This window comes from Phyllobates terribilis, unplaced genomic scaffold (assembly GCF_046119375.1).
Source record: "Phyllobates terribilis strain yellow unplaced genomic scaffold, ASM4611937v1 Scaffold_9__5_contigs__length_417890890, whole genome shotgun sequence".
NCBI classification, from domain to species: Eukaryota; Metazoa; Chordata; class Amphibia; order Anura; family Dendrobatidae; genus Phyllobates; species Phyllobates terribilis.
The window spans coordinates 93297636-93303635 of NW_027362769.1; positions in this window are offsets into that span (position 1 = coordinate 93297636).

Consider the following 6000-nt stretch of genomic DNA (forward strand, 5'->3'; position numbering starts at 1 on the left):
CTGCCATTCTTATTCTACAGGTCATTACGAGTTCATAGACACCAAACATGTATAGGTTCTTTTATATTTAAGTGGTGAAAAAAAATTCCAAAATTTGGTAAAAAATAAAAATAAAAAATAGCGCCATTTTCCGAGACCTGTAGCGTCTCAATTTTTCGTGATCTGGGGCTGAGTGAGGGCTTATTTTTTGTGCGCCCAGCTGACGTTTTTATTGATAACATTTTGGGGTAGATCCGTTGTTTTGATCGCCCGTTATCGCATTTTATTGCAATTTTGCGGCGACCAAAAAACGTAATTCTGGCGTTTAGAATTTTTTTCTCGTTACGCCGTTTACCGATCAGATTAATTCTTTTTTTATATTGATAGATCGGGCGATTCTGAACGCGGCGATACCAAATATGTGTATGTGGGGTTTATTTTTTATTATTTTATTTTGAATGGGGAAAAAGGGGAGTGATTTAAACTTTTATATTTTTTTTTAAACTTTTTTTTTTACTTACTGCATGCTTCTATAGTCTCCATAGGAGACTAGAAGCAGCAGTTGTCTGATCGGCTCTGCTACATACAGGGGACCAGCAGATCCCCTGCATATAGCAGAATTGGTCCTGTGCTATGAGCGCCGACCACTAGGTGGCGCTCATAGCGACCAGATCATGACAACCACAGGCGTCTGCTGCAGACCCTGGGTTGTCATGCACGCCCATCGGCGACCCGCGATCACATGACGGGGTCGCCGGTGGGCGGGGCTTATGACGCGCAACCCGGAAGCACGCGTTAAATGCCGCTGTCGGAGATTGACAGCGGCATTTAACATGTTAACAGCCGCGGGTGGATCGCGATTCCACCCGCGGCTGTTGCGGGCACATGTCAGCTGTAAGAATCAGCTGACATGTGCTCGGTTCAGTGAGGGCTCAGCGCAGCAGCCCTCACTGAACGGGGGGTACGAAAATATGCGTACTAAGACGTTATGGGCTCTAAAGGGGTTAAAAACAGGGTGGCACATGTTAAGGAGATGAAACTCCTAAACCCTTCATCCAATTTTAATGTGGATACCCTCAAAGGAAAGCTGAAAGTCTGAACTTCAACTGCATCTGAATTGCTTTGTTTAAAATTCATTGTGGTAATGTCTAGAACCAAAATTAGAAAAATGTTGTCTCTGTCCAAATATATATGGACCTAACTGTATGTATGGGCTATGTGGTGGCTCATATTGTATGTAGGGGGCTATGTGACGGCTCATATTGTATGTAGGGGCCATGTGACGGCTCATATTGTATGTAGGGGGCTATGTGGCAGCTCATATTGTATGTAGGGGGCTATGTGGCAGCTCATATTGTATGTAGGGGGCTATGTGGGGGCTCATATTGTATGTAGGGGGCTATGTGGGGGCTCATATTGTATGTAGGGGCCATGTGGGGGCTCATATTGTATGTAGGGGGCTATGTGGCAGCTCATATTGTATGTAGGGGGCTATGTGGCAGCTCATATTGTATGTAGGGGGCTATGTGGCAGCTCATATTGTATGTAGGGGGCTATGTGGCAGCTCATATTGTATGTAGGGGGCTATATGGCAGCTCACATTGTATGTAGGGGGCTATGTGGCAGCTCACATTGTATGTAGGGGGCTATGTGGGGGCTCATATTGTATGTAGGGGGCTATGTGGGGGCTCATACTGTATATAGGGGATGTTAATATTGAGCAGAATTAAGTATGCTAAGTCAGACAATTAATATAAAAAATAATTTTAATATGTTAATATTAATATTGAGCAGACTTAATTTTAGCCTATTGGTTCGGCCTCCACAACAGTCACGGTATCTCATGTGGCCCCTTGGTAAAATTAATCTCACACCCCTGATCTATTTTGTATAGCGCTATGTTATGTATAGTGCCGTGAATAAGGGAAAAATTTCTCTGTCATTTTCCATCTACAGCTGTGCACCAGAGCACCTGTGTGTTACTCACATGACCTATTACACCTTCTAAACAACCCGGGGCCCTGGCTACTCTTAATCCCCCCTAGTACATCATATTGTAAAATGAATGGAATCATTCAAAATTACATCTCATCCTGCAAAAACAAATAATATAAAATGTTATGGTTCCTGATATTGGACTGCAAAGGGCCCATATATTGTTCTTGCATAGGGGTCCTTTTCTGTCTGTGTCCGCCACTGGGTGATGGTGGAGCCCCAAAGCAAAAGTTCCCTTTAACAAGGACAGCAATATGGATGTCAGCCGATGTTCTGATGAAATGGGACATTTTCCAGTTCACTTTAGGCTGTTTTTTGCCTCCTATCCTGAGGATGTTTGAAAAGTGCTAGAAGGAATACGGCTGTAAAATAAATCACACACAGTCATAACCAGAATTATTACTCCCACTTCTAGGATTACTGCTTAAAAAATGTTTGCGGTAACAGATGGCCAGCCATAAAATGTAAGATACATACCCGTGTCTATGGCAATCAACATCGCTCTGTTGGGGCAGCGTTCACAGAAATGCAGTCATTTCAACATACATATTTGTAAATGAATGTGCACATTCAAATTAAGGAAAATACATGGAAATGAATACTTGTAGTCTGTCATAACTGGCAATATTCCATGCTCGAATGTTTTCAGTGTACCACTTCATTATATAAAATGCACCTTGGCACCGCGAGGTGTGCAGTCAACATAACTTTTGACTCGATGATTTGCTACAGCTTGCTCCATTATTCCTGCTACACATGGAGTCATCTTTTAAACATTGTTGTTAATCAGATCCATGAATAGTGTCCTTTCATAAGAATGATGAATGAAGCGTATTAAACATTTGTCACAGAAATATTGGAGCCAAAATAGAAATAAAAACAGGCAGATAAGAATATACATTACTAAATTATCATAATTAAAGCTAAAACTTCAAGGTGTTCTCCAGTAAAAACAAATTATCAACCATCTACAGCATAGGTGATTACTTATCGATCATGAGCTCTGACCAATGGGATCCGCAGTGATCCGCAGTATGGGATATTTTTATTCCCGACCAGATGGAGCAGAAGGGCACACATTTGACCGCCACTCCATTCATTCCCTATGGCGCTCGGCTTTTTCCAGCATAGAAATGAATGGGAAGGTGGTCGGGCATGAGCACTGCAGTTTTATTCTAACAGGCTAAAAGTGGCCAGTTGCAAATAAAACTTCTCTGCTGTGCGGGGTCCCAGCGGTCAGACACCCATTGATCAATAAGTTATAAGAGACTAGTCCGGCTCCACCCTTGGCCGACTCTACCCAGCGATGCTGCAGGTGATTGATAGATCTCTACCATTCAGTGCACATCTGAAGCGCACGTCCTGTGTAAACGGGCTACTAAATGACAAGTAGCAAACTGGTTGCTTAGTGCTACCAGTCAGCTATTGTAATTCGAGCTTAATTGGCTGATTCATCAAAGCAATTTTGCTAGAATTCCTGCAAAAATTTCTTTGAAAAATTGCAATGTTTGTGCAACTCCGAGTTTTGAAACTTTTAGCTTTTTCACGACAGTTTCTCCCAGCTCCGCCAAAATGGGTATGTCTAGGGCAGCATGGGGGCAGGAGCCAAAGTCATGATGAGCCAAATTCATGATGAGCATTGGCATTCCTTACGCCAAAAATCTTACTCCAGTCAGGGACTAAAGATTTTTGGCTTGGCGCAAGGAAATACACGCCACTTGTCAGACACTGCTGATTCATTTATAAGCATTGTCCTCAGTAGCGTCTGACTCCTATATGGCCCCTCATCAAGACAGCTGAGAAAATCTACTGTCTTAATTAATTAATTAGGGGATAAGTCTTTCTAATTGATGTGCGTTCAAATATAAAAGACTTTGAGGTCGATTGTGAAAAGTCATAAACATTTTGTGCAACATGGAGTTGTGCAACTTTTAGCGTATTCAAGCCAGCATGACTTGAATACGTCCATCAAATTCTGTAAAAGTGCTGGTGTTTCTTATGCCAGAAATGCTACTCCAGTCTATGATTGGAGTAGCATTTCTGGCGAGGCACATGCCAATGAGAAGAAAACCCAAATTCATTAAATGGTGCTCGACTCCTAATGAATTCGTAACATCGTTCTCCAGCGAGCCCTTCATTAAGACTGATGTGCGCTACACCAGTCTTAATGAACCAGACCATTTATTTTTAGAGGTAAAAAAACAATACCATTCTCTTTAGAGATAGAAATGTTGGATCTCTTGTAATTTTTCTAGAAAATGCTGCGTGGATGCAGTTTATGGCAAGTCTTACATTAAGGCTATATGCCCATGATGAGTTTTTGATGTTGCAGATTTTCTGCACTATTTCTGCACCCATTAAGTAAACTAGGGTACGTGTGGGTTTTTCATTAGGTTTTTGAGTACTTTTTTACTTGCATTTTTATCATGCTTTTGATGCTTTGGTTTTTGTGTTTTAATTTTTTTGGTTTGTCATATTTAATATAAAGCTGCTTTGTTTTGATGTATTTGTTTTTAGTGCATTTCCACCTCAGAAACGCACTAAGAACAGATGTGCATTTTTTATTAAAAAGTTTTCTTTGTATCTAAAGGAAGTCTACGGGGAAAATCCTAACATAAAACTCAGGGTAGCCGCAAGTTGACATGTTGTGGATTTGAAACACGCGGTTTCTGCTGAGTAAAATAGAAGGACAGAGGGAAGGAGAGCGCTATAAATCCAGTCCACTTTGTTGGAACTGTAAGATGCTCCATTTTTGACTCTGCGAAAATATGCAACATCAAAAACTCATTGAGGGTGCGCAGCCCAAGACTAAGTGCAGACAACCGTGTATTCTCTCATCCGAGAGAATTGGGTCCATTATGCTACTCACACTCTGATCAGAGTGTGATCAGAGTGTGTGATCAGAGAGTGATCAGACTCTCTCAGATGAGAAGATGGAGAAATAAAATTTCTCCATCTTCTCCATTTTGTAAATCCGTGGTAATCTGATGTCATCCAAGTGCAGTCCAATGTTTTCCACGGACTCATTGACTTGCATGGCTGAGAGAGATCCGACCAAACTTGAGCAGGCAGCGATTTATTCCTTGGACCGGCTTTGTCCAAGGAAAAAAAATTGGATATGTTCAAGGTCCGATAGAATAACATGGGGACGAGTGCTATCGATCAAAATGATGAACAGCACTCGTCCAATTATTACGGTTGTGTGCACGAGCCCTTACATTTTCACTTGCGTTTATCTGTCGTTCAGCATCCAACATCACAAGATGAAATAAAACAAATGAAAACTCTCTACAGTCACAAGTACAGAATAAGACAGTTATCAAGCAAGCACACAATACACAAGAGCGCTTTCCTCCTGAGCTCAATGATGTATTATCTCCGGAGTGTTCCAGCTGCAGGATGGCGCACAATAAATGCTCGCAGCAGCTGCAGTCAATTACTAGGTATCCCAGCGGTGGCTTAAAGTAATAATCACAGTCATTTAGTAAAACACATTCAGTATGACATGATTAGATTTTACTGACTGCAATAACATTTAGGGATTGGGTTTACATTACGCAGACACCAGTGATTAACTCGTCTCTGTCTTTCTCGGCGTTCTATTTGGAGAACATATTTTCACACATCTAATTTGTGACCACTTGAAATTTGTAAGTCTAATTATATCCTGCAGCGTGAATTATAGGCATTTTGCACAGCTTTACAACATTCCCAGAAGGTAAGAAAGGAAAGAAACCGCTGGTCAGGTCTGAAAAGAAACTGAGACTATGCATTGTATACGTTCCTGCCAGCGGCTAATTAGGTTTTTCTTAATGGGTTATGCAAATGACAAAAAAACACTCTAAAAGGGTACAGTATCCTAACAAGAGCTTACTGTACTTACTGCCAGATTCTTGGCATCACCATATTAAAAGTCAACACGCACGGCTCACTCAGACGGCTGCAGAGTATTCGCTGGAGATTATTTTACATTACGCAGATTAGGTAGGTACCAATATTGTGCATATTGGAATATATAGGATGTAA